Source organism: Rhineura floridana, chromosome 4 (genome assembly GCF_030035675.1).
Source record: "Rhineura floridana isolate rRhiFlo1 chromosome 4, rRhiFlo1.hap2, whole genome shotgun sequence".
NCBI classification, from domain to species: Eukaryota; Metazoa; Chordata; class Lepidosauria; order Squamata; family Rhineuridae; genus Rhineura; species Rhineura floridana.
Window position 1 is genome coordinate 21501799 of NC_084483.1, and position 17804 is coordinate 21519602.

Sequence of the window (17804 nt, forward strand, 5' to 3'; positions counted from 1 at the left end):
TGAGTGACTTTTGCATGACTGAACATGTACAGGAAATGGGTATGTTGGGAACATGTTTAATACCCGTATGCAAAGCACCTGGGGATATTGGGAACATTACAGGACTTGGGCGGTTCATGAATACTTCAGAGATTAAATATCATACTGTTTCGAATTGGGGAACTCCAACCTTCCAGCTGCCTGTTAATGCTTTTCAATTATTTACATCACATGTTGCAAATTCCATTAATAATACGTGTGCTCGGATGGTTAATTGTAGTCGACATAAGGTGCAGAAGGGATGTCTAAAGGTTGGGAGACCCACATGGAATTGTACACAGCACATTAACATATCCAGTATGTACGGACACATTCCTTTACCAGGTGGATGGTTTTGGACATGTGGAGAAACCACTTTTAATTATGTTCCCGCTAATATTTCTGATACCATCTGTTGCCTGAGTCGACTGGTTCCCATTTTCCTTCATAAAAGGGAGTTGCTAGCCCAACGTAGGAAAAGAGAAGCTGTTGCCATGCCGGCTGATTGTAATGACAAGGTGGAATTGCTTAATAAAGCAGAAAGTGTATCACTAGCCATCTCCCTTGTTGGACTTCCTGCATTGGCAGTAAGTAACAGCAATCAATTACATAAATTAGCCTGTAATTATGTTAAGATGATAAATGCCACCTCTCGAGCCATTGCTTTGTTAAATGAAGAGCAGGGTATATTAAGACAAGCTATCTTGGATAATCGTGCAGCTATAGATTACCTGCTATTACAACATCAGTTGGGGTGCGAAACTATAAAGAATATGTGCTGTTTTAATTTAACTGACAACAGTTTTGAAATCAGAACACAGGTAAAAAACTTGAAGGATCTAGCTAATAACATTTTGCAGGACGCCCCTACAACTTGGTGGCAGTGGCTTTGGAGTTGGCTGCCCACTGGATGGCTAAGTCAGATTCTTAGATATGCTATTCTTTTACTCATTTTAAGTATAGGCTTATGCTGTTTTTTACAATACCTTTTCCAGACGTGTACACCTGTTGCTCCGCGACCATTACGTAGTAATTACTTTTTGCTAAAAAATAAAAAAGGGGGAGATGTGGGGTGGACTGAATGAACAGCATACGTTGGCAAACCACGCTGCTGTTCTCAGTACACTATCTCTCAAGACATTGCGATCTGACCAGTGGAAAAACAGGATGTGGTTAACTTTATGGCTGTAAACGATACTGACATCTGTAGTGGTTAAATAACTGCCTGCATATTGCCACGTAGATAATGCTGTTGTACTATGTATGTACGTGATGTTATACAATAGTTAAAGGTCATAGGCTGTTTATGGAGAGAAAATAATCCACGCCTCCAAGCGGAGGTAAAATAAAAGCGGAGACGAGAATTACGAGGGGGGCTCCGAAATTGAACTCTGGTCTCACCGTGTCTCACTGTGTCGTGATATCTACAATATTATATGATTTTATTATTTTAAATTGTCTGCTGTTTTTAACGTATGTTTTATGGTTTTAATTTTTCTCATAGTTTAATTCTTTTTTAATTGTATACTTCTGTATGTTTTAATGGTGTTGTTTTTAGTTGTAAGCCACTCTGAGTCCTATTGGAAAAAGGGCGGGGTAGAAATAAAGTTTATTATTATTATTATTACATCAGTTACTCTCATGGAAACAGGCCAAACCTGTAGAACATTCAACAGACATTTGTCAGGTTGCCAACCAGTGTCATACCAACTCTAAAGAAAAACTACCCTTCTTTAGGGAGGATATTCTTTCACCCTTATGTCCCATATCACCCCAGGTGTATATCGTAAACAGACTGTACAACCACCCCATACTTAGTTCCAAGCATTTACTCCAAAACTTTTTAAAATGTTACTTTCTGGAAATATAAGATAGTGTCAGACTCATGCATGCTCTGCTTTGCCCAAGTACAAAGTAACATGTCCTGTCATGCAACTTCCATTGATGCATCCTAATCTCTTTTAGATGTGTGCATTCTGAGATTGCCAGCACCTCACTTGCGCCAGACATTGCCAGACAAAGGGCCACTCCAGACTGGTGCTTTACTGCAAGTATATTATGCAAAATGTTCTGGATACAATAATAGTGATGCTTCCCCACTGCTACCATGTTATTGCTGTCCAGAGGAGTTGTAGTGCAACAAAAGCAGACAAAACAATTGTACTATGAAAAACTATGGGATTTCAGCAGGAAGTTGCAAGACATGCACTGTTTAGAAACAAAGCAATATGACTGCCCCAAAACGTTTGCAGGCACAAATAGCTTTAAAAGTGGGGTCACTTATTACCATCCCGATAGCATAATGAGCACAAATCATTGTGAATGCACAATAAGAAGGATGACTGGGGGGGGAGGGAAAACACCTATTGAATCTCCCTTTTCCATTCATCCTTTAAGGCCCAGCTCTTTGAGGCTTAGGAAGTGACAACTCTTCATGTGATTGTAGCTTTGTACACCATTTTTTGATGAGATAACAATGCACAAACAAGGATATAATTTTCTTTATCATAGAATAGAATCATAGAGTTAAGGCCATCAAGTCCAACCCCCTGCTCAATGCAGGAATCCAAATTAAAGCATACCCGACAGGTGGCTATCCAGCTGTCTCTTGAAGGCCTCCAGTGTTGGAGAGCCCACCACCTCCCTAGGTAATTGGTTCCATTGTCATACCTCTCTAACAGTTAGCAAGTTTTTCCTGATGTTCAGTTGAAATCTGGCTTCCTGCAACTTGAGCCCATTATTCTGTGTACTGCACTCTAGGATGATCGAGAAGAGATGTGGCTACCTTTCAAGTACTTGAAAAATGTTATATGTCCCCTTAGAACTTACAAGATCTGAACAGGGTGGTTCACAACAGATGCTATTGGAGGTCGCTGATTTATAGTGTAGCCATAAGTCGTAATTGACTTGAAGGCACATAACAACAAATCTCCCCTCAGTCTTCTCTTTTCAAGGCTAAACATGCCCAGTTCTTTTAGTCTCTCCTCATAGGCTTTGTTTCCAGTCCCCTGATCTTCCTTGTTGTCATCCTCTGAATCCGTTCCAATTTCTCTGTATCCTTCTCAAAGTGAGGTGTCCAGGTCACAGTACTTAAAGTGAGGCCTAACAAGTGCCGAATAGAGGGGAACCAATATTTCACGTGATTTGTAAACTATATTTCTGTTAATGCAGCCTAAAGTAGCATTTGCCTTTTTTGCAGCCACATCACACTGTTGGCTCATATTCAGCTTGTAATCAACAACAATCCCAAGATCCTTCTCGCATATAGTATTGCTGAGCCAAGTATTCCCCCATCTTATAACTGTAACGATAACTTATGATTCTATGAAATCATTTGTAGCAGTCAATGTATAAGAAAGAACAGTGTTAAGGAAAATAATCCAAAAAGGGTTACATAGACTAAAATAAATATTTAATAACCCTGAAATAAAATAAACGCAACAGCTAACAATACAGCATTCCTATGTCCTAATAAGGCCTATTCCAATTTAAAAACAGTGCTCCTGGAGTAGGTTGGCCAGATACATTTCCACCTTTTGGTCTTCAAAATATGACCTGTTAGGTTGCCCATTAGTTATTTGATTTTTTACTAGGCAACAGATTGTTCAAACATCCAGGGTGCTGCAACATGAATTCTTTATGAAGATTTCTATTAAACCTCTTATTGGAATTCTTTATTCCTAAACCCACAATTTCCCTTTGAAATGTAACAGCCAGCTTCCTTTCTGAGGCCAAACTTTAAGAATAAGATGTTTCCAAGGGAATATTCAAAAACAAACAAAAAAACCCAAAACACAACAAGGAGTGAGGCAGCAGTGGTGGATATATTAGAGCACATTCTTACACATTATACTTCATTTCTGTTATTGGCGAGTAACTCGATCTTCTGCTTAACTGTCCCAGCTTCATGCACAAAAACAAAAGTTGTCCTCAGCTGGCACCAAGGGTGGCAACAAATGAAGGGCTATTTTCACCATCCTACTTTGTCCCAATCTTTTCCTATAACTTTTCAAAATTCCAATACATCTATAGAGTGTTATCCTGGATGTTGTCAGTGACGCACTGACTTTTAGTTAACTCTAGAATTTCTGTGGGTGGTGAACTTTTAATTTCGTATTAATAAAAAGAGGAAATAAATTAATAGGATGGCTATTTAACTCTCCTATGATATGGCCTTAAAGCCAAAGTCAGAAACCTCTAGTCTATGGGCCTAATTAAGCCCACCAGGCTTCCCCATTTGTCCTGAAAGGATGTATTGGTCAAGCCATGTCCACCTGCCCAATGCCTGGCACCATATATAATGCCAGGGGTGGGGCATATATGTTGTAGAGTAGGGTTTTACCTCACCAAATAGAAGGCAGACATAGCTATAAGGTTTGAACTGGTTTTTACTTAGAACAGTGGTTCCCAAAAGTTTTTTCCCATGGACCACTTGAAAATTGCTGATAGTCTTGTGAACCACGTAATGATTTTTCTGCCTGTTGTAGCAATTGTAATGCACTGTGCTAGATACTGTATTGTTCTTAATTGTATTTTATTGCTTCTTTTAAGTCTTATATTGTATTTTATTATATTACAAGTTGCATTCCATAGAATTCAAATTGTAATGCAATAGTATAAGAAATAAAAGCAATAAAAATACAAATGAATGAATGAATCTTTATTGCTCAGAATCATAGGCTACCACAATTCAACACATGTAAAAGGAAAATACAAAATACATATTAAAAATACATATTAAAAATACAAGTCATATTTCAACAAAACACAGTTCAAAGTACAGTAAAGGAACAACAATACATTTCAAAATAAAATTTCCTCTCAAGAGCGAAAGATACACTTAAAAATCAATATGAATATTTAATGCAGACATGCTACAGACCACCTGAAGGACACTCGTGGAGCACTGATGGTCGACAGACCATGCTTTGGGAACCCTGGCATAGTGGGTATTAATTAAAGACTGTTACTTATTCCAATAAGGTAAAGTTGTGGCTGTGCCAAAAAAAGATTTGCAGACGCCACCAAAGATCAGCTGATCAGCGGTGTTTGCAGAGAGCTGTGCATGGCCCCAACTATTGGCAGATTAGCATGAGTTCAAAGTGCTCTGCAGGATTCTCTGCAACCACCAACAATCAGTTGATGAGTGATATTTACAGAGAGCGGTGTGGAAACCTTCAACTATCAGCTGTTACTTCTAGGCTCACAGGAGCCCAAACAGCCATGGTACGCCTCATTTTACTGAACTAAGAAGCATCATCTTGCAGTCAAAAGAATTTGTGTGGGCACAAAGTGTAGCAGGAGTGAGTGCATGCACACCCACCCCTATATTCCTACATGTGCCTACTCTACCCACAACCTTTCTGTTCTGAGCTGAATGCAATTAAAGACCCTGATAATGCCAGGCTCCAGAAATGGAGAGGCTTTTAAGAGTGTTCTGCTGAACGTGCTCAGAATCCCATTTCAGACCTTTCCACTCAGTACAGCATTCAGTGTGAACTAAGCAAAGGATAAGGGTTCACTTGTTGGATATATTTCGTTTTTCATTCAGATTGGCTGGCAGTTACTATTTGCCATTAATGTTTTTCTGTTTGTTATTGCGATATCTGATGCTTTTTTTCTTTTGAAACGGTATTCCTGATGCTGTTATCATTCTCTCTACTGATGTCTGTTTGTTTTCTATTTAAATGTAAATTAGGGACATATTCGCCCATCAAGTCTGACTCTTGCATCAGGCTTACTGCTTTCCAAAGACTGTCAACTAACCACCCCCTCCTTCAATGTAACAATTTTTTGTTATTTAGAATTAATTTTCAGTACTTCTGATTTTACAGTTGAAAACTGAATGACTGCTGCTTAGTTTAACTAAGCTAATTGAGCAGTGGCGTCACTAGGGTTGGTGTCACCTGGTGCGGTAACTCATGGTGTCACCCCCATGGACCTCCTCCCGTAGCAGACCATACAAAATCCTTAGCAGTGGCATCACTAGGGTTGGTGTCACCTGGTGCGATAACTCATGGTGTCACCCCCATGGACCTCCTCCCGTACCAGACCATACAAAATCCTTAGTAAAGTTTTTTGTACTAATGTTACTCGTAAATCGTAATTCCCATATATCACTGAATGTAATGGCAATAGTAGTGACATAAGCAACTAGCAAAATTAAAATTACACCTTTAAATTACAATATCATACACACAGCTCAAATTCTTGCTCTTATTACTAATGGGAGTTAATTATCTTGCATATGTCCATAGTAAATTTTCAGATACTTTCAGACCCTCAGCAATTTTCAAGCGGTCTATGCAGAAGGAAGGTTTGGGAACCCCTGGAATAAGACACCTGCTTATGTCCCTATGCTGCTCTCTCCCCTCATTTAGGTGCCTGGGATGCATGCGTGTGGACACACCTCCTTACAATTATGGAAAGTGATTCTTAATAATAAGTCTCCAGACACAAAGTTACATAGGTATTTATCAGTTGTTTAGTAGAAAATTCAGAGCTGCAGGGTCCCTTCATGATAGTTACAGCCACGTACACCATTTTTTGCTCCTGGATTAAGAATGAGATCTTTGTTAATGCATTCTCTCACAACAACAAACATCTCTAGGAGCCAATCAGCATGAAAGTGGAGAGCATTAGCAACTGAGAAGAGTCTTCTCAGTGGCTGACTCACCTCCTTTCACTCTGATTGGCTCCAATCTGCAGAAAAGGCGAGGAAGCATATTAGAAGACTCTTCTCAGTGACTAACACACTCTCTTTTCATGCTGACTGTAGGATGCTTGGAGACATAGGGACTCTGCTCCCCAAAAAGCAGAGGGACTAAGATCCCCTGGGCGACTACCCTCCTGGTGCTTATGGACATGACCGTAATATATTTTGTGATGTGCAAGTTAGACATTATTTATTAAGTGTGTTTAGGATTACACTGATGGCATTCCCAAATATGTACTTTCACACAGACTTTGGTTTTCCATAACACAATGTTTGTCCAAGCCTCCACACTTGGGGGGCCACTACTTGCACACCCCTTCCATAAGCACATCAAAGTTGGATACACACCTGAACCAAGACCCAGACAAAAGGGCACTCAAAACAAAAAGGTAATTACAGTGGCTGAGTAGATCTTGTACAGTGGTTATACTGACTGGGCAGCCACTGTCCTTCACATTTTACAAAATACTTTTTCCTATACAAAGATTAAATTTCTGTGTATGAAAAAGTAATATATGAAGTGGTCTCAATAGTGAGAAAAGTAAACAAGTGAATGGCGATCCAAATGTTTTTCATTCTCACGTTATGAAGCTAGCTGCCAGATGATGTATCACCTTTGCTACGCATGCAGTGTAGACTGAAAAAATAGCACCCAAGCCACCATTCAATACGTGCGTGTGTTCTTTCCAACATGAATCTACAGGTCTCAAAAAGTAATGTGTGACAAAGTCCTCAAACACCTTATAACATGCCTCAAACATGGTCTCTTGTTCTACCTGCATGCCTTCACACCATCACTTTGCCAAAACATAAGGATAGGTAAATTGCTTTTAGGGAGGTTCACAATTATGATTTCCTATTTATTTAATCTAAAAATATTTAAAATACATAAAAACAGCCAGGGGAAGATATTGGAAAAATATAAAATAAATACAAATTAAAAAAGGGGGGGGGGAGTGAAAAGACCTTAAATGTGCTACTCACCATCTCTCAGCCTATCCTCCCCTCAGGATGAAAACAACAGAGAACCATGACCACCCCAGGAAGAAGGGCACACTTAAAATGTAGAGGGAAAAATCATCTACAACCATAGTGTGAAATCAAATACTTATTGGGACACAGTATGAAGAAATATTTCTATAAACATGACTATCAAATATGTTTATGAATTACACAATCTTTAAATATATTTATAGTGCAATCCGATGTTTGTTTACTCAGAAGCAAGTCCCAATGTATTCAATGGGGCTTACTCAAACTGGGAAGTGTGCAGAGAACTACAGGCTCAAGTGATAAGGAACTTGTTATTTCAACTTGTGCTTTTAAGTTGAGACCTTATCCAAGTCTGAGCCTGTGTTGGAATTGCTTTTTAATATGTTTTTAAGCCTTTTCTTTTTTAAAAAAATATGTTTTTTTAAAGCTTTAAAAAATATTTTCAAAGATATTTTAAAGTCTGTTTTTATGATGTTTTAAAGTGCTTTTAGTACTTTTGTTTGCCGCCCTGGGCTCCTACTGGGAGGAAGGGCGGGATATAAATCAAATAATAAATAAATAAACTTCATTCACCCAACCCAAAATTCAGAATCATGCCTTTTTAGGCTGTTTTCCAACTGTTTATTCTTGCTTTATGGTTATTGGATTTTAAAATTATTTTATTTATTTATTTATTTATTAGATTTTTATACCGCCCGACTAGCAACAGCTCTCTGGGCGGTGAACAACAGAAATACAATAAAATCACACAGTATAATACAGCAAAACATATAAAATAAAACAATCTAAACAATTACAGCAAGTTTAAAATTAAAAGAACTGAATTAAAATGCCTCAGAGAAGAGGAAGGTTTTAACTTGGCGCCGAAAGGATAACAATGTTGGCGCCAAGCGCACCTCCTCAGGGAGACTGTTCCACAGTTCGGGGGCCACCACTGAGAAGGCCCTAGATCTTGTCACCACCCTCCGGGCCTCCCTATCAGTCAGAACCCAGAGGAGGGCCTTTGTAGTAGACCGTAGTGTACGGGCCGGTTCGTATCGGGAGAGGCGTTCCGATAGGTATCGTGGTCCCGCGCCGTATAAGGCTTTCTAGGTTAATACCAACACTTTGAATCTGGCCCGGAAGCATATTGGCAGCCAGTGCAGGCGAGCCAGAACAGGTGTTATGTGCTCGGACCGCTTGGTCCTTGTCAACAATCTGGCCGCCGCATTTTGCACTAGCTGTAGCTTCCGAACTGTCTTCAAAGGCAGCCCTACGTAGAGCGCATTGTAGTAGTCCAAATGCGAGGTTACCAGAGCATGTACAACTGATGTAAGGTCCTCCTTACTCAGATAGGGACGTAGCTGGGCTACCAATCGAAGTTGGTAGAACGCATTCTGTGCCACCAAGGCTACTTGAGCCTCAAGTGAAAGGGAAGAGTCTAAGAAGACTCCCAGACTACGAACCTGCTCCTTTAGGGGGAGTGTAACCCCATCCAGGACAGGGTATATATCCACCATCCAATCAGAGAAACCATCCACCAACAGCATCTCAGTCTTGTCAGGATTGAGCCTCAGTTTTTTAGCTCTCATCCAGTCCATTGTCGCGGCCAGGCAACGGTTCAGCACATCGACAGCCTCACCTGAAGAGGATGAAAAGGAGAAGTAGAGTTGCGTGTCATCAGCATACTGATGACAACGCACTCCAAAACTCCTAACGGCTTCATGTAGATGTTAAAAAGCATGGGAGACAAAACCGACCCCTGCGGGACCCCACATTGGAGAACCCACGGTGTCGAGCAATGTTCCCCCAGCACTACCTTCTGGAGACGACCCGCCAAGTAGGAACGGAACCACTGCCAAGCAGTACCTCCAACTCCCAACTCGGCGAGCCTCTCTAGAAGGATACCATGGTCGATGGTATCAAAAGCCGCTGAGAGATCAAGGAGAATCAACAGAGTTACACTCCCTCTGTCTCTCTCCCGACATAGGTCATCAAACAGGGCGATCAAGGCCGTCTCAGTGCCAAAACCAGGCCTAAAACCCGACTGAAATGGATCTAGATAATCGGTTTCATCTAATAGCGCCTGGAGCTGGCCAGCAACCACTCGTTCCAAGATCTTGCCCAGGAATGGAACGTTCGCTACTGGTCTGTAGCTGCTGAAATTTTCTGGGTCCAAGGAAGGTTTTTTCAGAAGTGGTCTCACCACCGCCTCTTTCAGACAGCCAGGGACCACTCCCTCTCGTAAAGAGGCATTTATCACTTCCTTGGCCCAGCCAACTGTTCCATCCCTGCTAGTCTTTATTAGCCAAGAGGGGCAAGGATCCAGTACCGAAGTGGTTGCACGTACCTGTCCAAGCACCTTGTCCACGTCCTCGAGCTGAACCAACTGAAACTCATCCAATAAAACATGACAAGACTGTGCTCCAGACACATCGTTAGGATCAGCTGCTATAAAATGGGAGTCTAGGTCCCAATGGATGCATGAGATCTTATGCTGGAAGTGCTCAGCAAACTCATTACAGCAGGCCACCGATGATTCTACCGTGTCCTGTGGGCCTGGATAGAGTAGCCCACGGACAACTCTAAAAAAGCTCCGCTGGGCGGCAAAGAGATGACTTAATAGTGGCGGCGAAATGTTGTTTTTTCGCCACCCTCACCGCTCCTACATACAGCTTGGTAGAAGCACAAACCAGCGCATAATTACATCCATCGGGAGTTCGTCTCCATCTCCGCTCAAGCCGCCTCCTATCTTGTTTCATCGCTCTCAGCTCTGGAGTATACCAAGGAGCTGTATGAGCTCTACACAGGAGAGGGCGCGCAGGAGCGATCGTGTCAACAGCCCGGGTCATCTTCGCATTCCACAGATCAGCCAGGGCTTCAACAGGAGCGCCAGCCCTATCAGCCGGAAAATCCCCCAGAGCCCTTTGAAAGCCTTCAGGATTCATTAGTCTCTGAGGGCGGACCAATTTAATAGGTCCCCCACCCTTGCAGAGGGGAAAGGCCACTGAGAGTCTAAACTTCAACAAGCAGTGATCTGTCCATGACAAAGGGAGAGATGTAAGACTCCCCACATTCAGATCACTATCCCCATCTCCAGTAGCAAAGATAAGGTCTAGAGTATGCCCCGACGTATGTGTTGGGCCACTAACATATTGAGACAGCCCCATGGTTGTCATGGCGGCCATGAAGTCCTGAGCTGCACCAGACAAAGTGGCCTCAGCATGGATGTTGACATCCCCCAGTACTAATAGTCTGGGGGATTTCAGCAATACCTCCGAGACCACTTCCGTCAGCTCAGTTAGGGAAGCCGTTGGGCAGCAAGGTGGGCGGTACACCAAAAGGATTCCCAGCCTGTCCCTCTGGCCCAGCACAAGGTGCAAACACTCCAGACCAGTAACTGCATGGACATGGCTTTATTTCTTGTTGTGAGCTGCCTTGGTTTCCAACCCTACCTCACAGGGTTGTTGGAAAGACTACACACACACACTGCAGATGTATAAATACATACAGCCCATATAATAGTTTATTGTCAAACCAGCTGGTCATTGCAGAAAAATCAGTATTAGTTTTAAAAAAATCAGTATTCGTTTCCTACAGAATAAAAACTGTAATACCTAAGTAAGCCCTGCCTACTTGCTTTAAAATAGGACTGGAGGAGGGGGGGACAGAAAGACAACACAAACACAATTCTTTTTTACATTCACTCCAAAGTCCCATTGATTTTCAGCACATTCATAACCAAGTCTACTCAAAAGTAAATTCTATTGAATTCAATGGGATTTACTCTGGAGATATGGGGTTAGCAATGCTTTTACCCCCACAAAAGCAAGTATTCAGAAGGTTTTGAAAACACTGCCCAGGATCTGACTCCTACACACAAGAGGGGAAAAAAATGAAATATATACTTACCAATTTATGAGATTTTCAGATAAACGGGGGGAAACCACCATTTTCTGGCCTTGCAATGAGGTTTACTAGACACTGCCACAGGTCAAACAAACACTTCACTGATTGGCTGCAATCCTGAACGGGCAGGATTAAAGCTATGAAGTGCTATACTGTAGTTTAAAAAAAGATTTAACGGGGTGGCTGACGGTATATCTCGAGAACCGGACCACCTAGAAACTTAATTTTTTAAAAAATTAAAGCTGAGAATCACCCCCCTCTGATGGTGTCACCTGGTGTGGTCCACACCCCCCGCACCTCCCTAGTGACGCCACTGGGGGGCGGCTGATGTTTTTATGTATATCTCGAGAACCGGACCACCTAGAAACTTATGTTTTTAAAAATTAAAGCTGAGAGTCACCCCCCTCTGATGGTGTCACCTGGTGCGGTCCACACCCCCCACACCCCCTAGTGACGCCCCTGTAATTGAGCACTTTTTATCAAAATAAAAAATTGAGTTTAATGGTGTTTTGCGGAAAAAAGCAAAGTATTTTTGCAATTGATTTTTAAATTTTCATTTTTATATTTTTAAAATTTTCATTTTTATATTTTTAAAATTTTCATTTTTATATTTTATCTGTCAATGTTTTATTATAGATTTTTCTATAATAAAAAATTCTTAAATACATTTTAATATGTTTTCAACCTCTGCATACTTGTGTGAGTTCTTTTGATATTATTGTACATGCATTTCAAAAGTGTTTTCTCCCCTTTTTGCTGAGGAACCATTAAGTCAGAAAACTTTAGAGAGCCTTCTTACATTTTTTTCTTGTGCATATTTCCCTGTGTGAGCGAAGCATGCATAGTGCATTCACTGAGACTTACTTCTGAGTGGGATTCCTAGGATTTTATCCAGGCTGACTGTGACGGTCCACAGGGGATTGCCTCGGACCAAAGGCTCTTACCAGCATGGCCCCTTTAAGAACACCCCAATCCATTTCTCTACAGATCAAGGCAGCCTCTCCTACAACCAAGCCAGGAGAGGGGTGAGGCAAGGGCCAGCTGAGTATGCCTGAGGCTAATGAAGGTCTCCTGGAGCAGCTGACCATACAGTAAATAACCCAGAACCAGCAGCCAAGGAGGAAGATTTTTGGGAGAAGAAGCTCAGACATGGGGGCCTGCTGTCACTAGGAGCTCCTGAAGCTCTTTCCTCTACAGAAAAGGTACAAGGCGCTGGAAGAAGAGACTGCCCTGACTACTCAAACCCTCATAGGCAAGGATATGGTTGGACTGACCCACTGGAAGGCAGCAGAAAGGATCCTGCAAAAGCAATAGCTGTAGGCTTCCTGGACCTATCCCTACCCAAGCTCTGTACCCCTGAAAAAGGGGCCACTGAGAAGGGCTGCAAGGCCTAGTTCCACCTGGTCAAGGATCCGGGAGACAGGTAAACTCAGGACTTCTACAGTAGCTGCCACTGGCAAGGAACCTGAAATGGGGCAAGTACAGATAGAAGGCTTTGAAAAGGACTTATTCTTGTTGTGGCTCTTGGTGTGGGGAGTAAGCCTCGTGGTGCTGAGGAGAAGAGAGTGAGATTCTGTACTGAGGGTGAAGGCTTCAACAAATTCAAACCTACTGTTCCTAGTGGTAACTGGGCTCAGGTGGATCTAAACCCCACGGACCAAGGTGCTGTCAACATGCCCCTCCCCCAGGAGGCATCCTCTTTGGGAGGGGTGTGTTGAAAGCACCTTGGTCCATGGGTTCCATGGACAATGGTATGACTCAGCCCCTGCCAGCTATTCCAAATACCAGAAGTGAACTGGGAGAATGTGTTTCTCCTCAAAGAGAGAGGGAACATTTCTGTCCTGAGTGTTGATGTTATGACAACTCTGCAGTGTGCCTGGAGCTACCAACCCTCACTGAAAGCACTAAGCAAGCACCAAACAATTAAAAAGAAATCATTGTATTTGTACAATTATAATAGAGCAAAATATCGGTCATATGAAGAAGAAACAAAGGATGAATCCTTTAGCTTGGGAAGCAAGGGGCTGCTAGTGTGGAGTACTTGAAAGGTTGTCACACAGAGGAGGGGCAGGATATCTTCTTGATCATCCCAGAGTGTATTGCACGGTATATTGTTACAGCTGCAATCCTAAGGATGCTTTTTAAAAGAATAAGCAGGTAGCTGCTTCAAATTAACTGTTTCCTCCTTTCTGCTCTCAGCACCATGATTTTTGTTTGTACGGTGTTGGACATGTTTGAATCAGCTTGAACGAGAGGACTAAAGAAGCAACTTCAAAGGAAAGGACTTGTGTTGCTGGACAGGAAATTGCTCTGCAACTGAAAATACAGGACAAGCATTCCCAACACATCATCCACCTTCCCATAGACCTCCCACCCTGCTTCAATTGCACATTTTTCTAGGGTTGCTATATTCCAATTCTACAAATCCAGGCAAGCTGATTTGCATATCATGCAAATTATAAAGTAGGTGCATAATTTGCATATTATGCAAATCATGTCCTAATTATGCAAATTAATCCTATTAAAGGTTGCATTGTCCAGTTGTTTTGTTTTTGTGCCTAGCAATTACCACCAAACTTGGGGGAGGATGTGAAGATTTTAAAAAAATCCTTCATTTTCAACCTTAAATGCCTATTATTTTATTTATTTCTGCGATTTATTTATCGCCCATCTGGCTGGAAACCGAGCCACTCTGAGCGATGTACAAAGTCATAATATATAAGTATCACAACATCAAAACAGCAATAAAACTAAAACAACAGGTAAAGGTCACCACAACAAAGTTCAACAAAGCTTCTGGCCTGTATAGTCCACAAGGTGCGTCATTTGCGAAACCAAAAGCGACATCTCCTCTCACTCTCAGCATCCAGCATCCAGCGTAGCAAACAGCAAGAGGTGGCACAAACAGGCCCCACGAAGACGCGACCAACAGGAAAGTTCTCCCTGAGAAGCCAAAAGCAAAGGCGATGAGAGGCAAAACGCGGCCGACACAAGGCGAAACGAGCAAGGCCAGCACGGCAGGACAACGGAGGCTGCATAATAATGCCTATTATGAAATATTAAGAGGATTTATATTCTGCCTTTCCACTGTTAAAAACAGAGTTCAGGGCAGCTTACAAACATAGTAAAAATAATAAAAATGCACAATCAATGTAAAAACATAATAAAAACACAACAAACATAAAACAAGTCAATGCAGCAGTATAAAATTCGTACAACTTTTAACAGATAGAAATCAAGATTTCAATATTATCAGTTCTGTCAATCATCTTATCTAAGAGGAGCATGTCTGAGCATGTAAGAAGTGTCTTTAGTACACTGATTCTCACATTTCCAATCACAGAGAGGGGAAATGCAGCCTTCTATGATAAAGGCTGGAACATGATGCAGACTTGGGTGCTGGCACCTCTTTTAAAAAAATAAATAAAAATGCAGTACATTCTAGAGACCTGGCAAGCTGTGGTAGCATTAGACAGGGTAGCTGTTCCACTCCTATTAGTCTTAAGGGGGGGAAGGTGACACTGAATATATGCATAGACAGAGAGAGTGAACACCTATGTGTGTATGTATACATGCACACACACATCCATCCCTGGGGAGATGGAAGTAGGGTGATCTTTGGTGGGGAGATGCCTGCCAGTCATTTTGAAGAAGGGTATGTATCAAAAAATACTTTTTAGCCTTTTCTGAATTGCTGAAAAGAGGCTCTGTCAGGCAACAGGATGAGTGAGGCTGCATTCCAATGCAACTTTACTTAGGAGTAAGCACCATTTAACAAGGTGGGTGCACGGCTGAAAAATGCAAATGCTAGTATCACTGCCTTTTCTACAGAGAGGTTTGCTTTTATATCTTGTATCTGTTCAGGGGAGGAAGTGTTTGGTGGAATCAAACCCTTTTGTTCCATCTTTCATGATGACAGGCAGACCCTCCCATTGCATTCACTACTTAAGACACATATCTTGAGAAACAGGCAACTGAGATGAAAGCTGCTTCTCCTTGCTGACGCAACCAGAAAGTGTATTGGTAAGGGGTGGAGTTGCATGCATTGATCATGTGCAGTTTTCTAAACTGCTACATTCTGCATATGCAGCAGGCAAGCAGACTAAAATTCTTGATTTTTCCAGGACAACTGTGGTGTCCCTCATTGGCTAAGAACAATGAAAGGCAGGAATTAGGGTTGCCAGGTCAGGAGCATCCCAACCCCTGAGATTTCAGGGGTGGGCCCTAGTATTGTCAGGGGGTGGGCCTGAGTGATGTCACAGGGGAGGGCCCGAGTGATGTCAAAGAGATGGGCCCTAGTACAGTAGGGTCTCTCTTATATGGCAGGTTAGGGACCAGGCCCCCGCCTTAAAGCGGAAATCACCGTAAAGCGGAACATCGATCAGCTGTAATGCGGGGAGCTCCCCCCTCAACAGCTGATTGATGTTCCGCTTTTCTCTGCTGTCTCCCTCGCCAGCCTGTTCGCCGCATCACTCATCCCCACCGACCCCTTACCCTCGTGCCTGCCTGTTCTCCGCCTGGATTGTCCCCCCGACCCCTTACCCTCGTGCCTGCCTGTTCACCGCCTGGACTGTCCCCCCCCACCTCTCTCCCTCGCGCCTGCCTGTTCACCACCTGGATTGCTCCCCCGACCTCTTACCCTCACACCTGCCTGTTTGCTGCCTGGATTGTCCCCCCCCCCGACCTCTTACCCTTGCGCCTGCCTGTTCGCCGCCTGGATTGTCCCCCCTGACCCCTTACCCTTGCACCTGCTTGTTTGCCACCTGGATTGTCCCCCACTTACCCTCGTGCCTGCCTGTTCGCCGCCTGGATTGTCCCCCCCGACCTCTTACCCTCCCCCCACTTGCTAACTGGCTGGCTCACTCACTCATTAAACACACATTGCTTACCTTGGCTGCAGTGCTTCTATCTTGATGGGTCTCCTGGCACGGCACTGAGGAGTGGGTTGCAGCTGATTCAGGATTTATTCCAATGGAAAGTCAGAAAAATGGGTAGCACAGGCAGGAGAGAGATGGTGAGACTGATGATATGTCACACATAAACAGGTGATTTATAAGGGTCAGAACTGGCTGGGAGGAGCAGCAGCTCCTCCTTCAGTCTGCCTCAGCATAGAAGCCCAAGTGCAAAGTTCTTCCAAAACAATTAAAGGTTGGGTAAAAAGAAGCCAGTGTGGTGTAGTGGTTAAGGTGCTGGACTATGACTTGGGAGACCAGGGTTTGAATCCCCACACAGCCATGAAGTTCACTGGGTGACCTTAGGCAAGTCACTGCCTCTCAGCCTCATGAAAACCCGGAATCAACTTGAAGGTGGGGGAAGATGGTCGACTGCTAGGTGAACGTCTTTCGACAGCTCCATATTTTTTTTCCACAGTATCATTTTAGCTGATACTTAACACATAACAACCAGCCTCTTCCCCCTGCTTACCATCTCTAACTCAACAGCATCTCTAAGTGAGTTTTTCTCCAGCTATTTTTAGCTGACCGGTGGACTGTTTGTATCTCAAAACAGCGTCTTATCTCGCTCCTCCTTTGGCTCCAGGCAGACCTGACCACAGAACTTTGTTAAGTAAGCAATTAATTTAAATCCCATTCAGATGAGACAGCTTTCTTACCTTCTATCTTCAGCACGGAAAGAGACCTTGAGTACTTAGCTAAAGCAGATAAGCAAGCATTAATTTCATTTCTTCTTTGCTTTTACTGCTGTTGTAACATTTGAGCGCCTGCAACGCAATTTGCAATCCTCTCTGCTCAATTAAAGTGAACATCCCGAATTATGGTTCTAACCAGAAATGACTACAAAAACTTAGGAATTGTTCCCACCCTTGAATCTACTCCTCATAAGAAAAGATCTAAACAAGCCAAGATAACTCTTTTCTCCCCTGAAGTGCATAGGGAAGAGCTCTGTAAGGGAGACAAAGAGAGGAACGACAAGGGTGACTTGGAGGTAAGAGAAACAAATACCTACCAGTCAGCTGCCCCCATGGACTGGTCTCTGGATACAATTGGGGCCCTTCATTCGAATACCCACGACCCTCCCACTCCAAATCTTGTGCAGGAATTAGCTTTGGCAGAGAACTTGACCCCACAAGAGGCAATTAACCCTTTGGAGTTTAAGCTGTCAAGCAAGCCTGACCAAGGGACCTCAAAACAATCACCACAACAAGGCCGCAATGCTCCCAAAGCAATCTCAT

At 42.8% G+C, this 17804-nt stretch overlaps 1 long non-coding RNA gene across 1 annotated transcript; it reads right to left on the minus strand.

Annotated features, from left to right (window-relative positions):
* Positions 1–14268: 14268 nt before the first annotated feature.
* LOC133384277 (uncharacterized) lies at positions 14269–17400 on the minus strand. Its single transcript, XR_009762478.1, has 3 exons — positions 17226–17400; positions 16504–16565; positions 14269–14557 (listed from the first exon to the last, which is right to left on the minus strand). It is a non-coding gene; the product is annotated as an uncharacterized LOC133384277 (long non-coding RNA).
* Between the last annotated feature and the right edge of the window lie 404 nt (positions 17401–17804).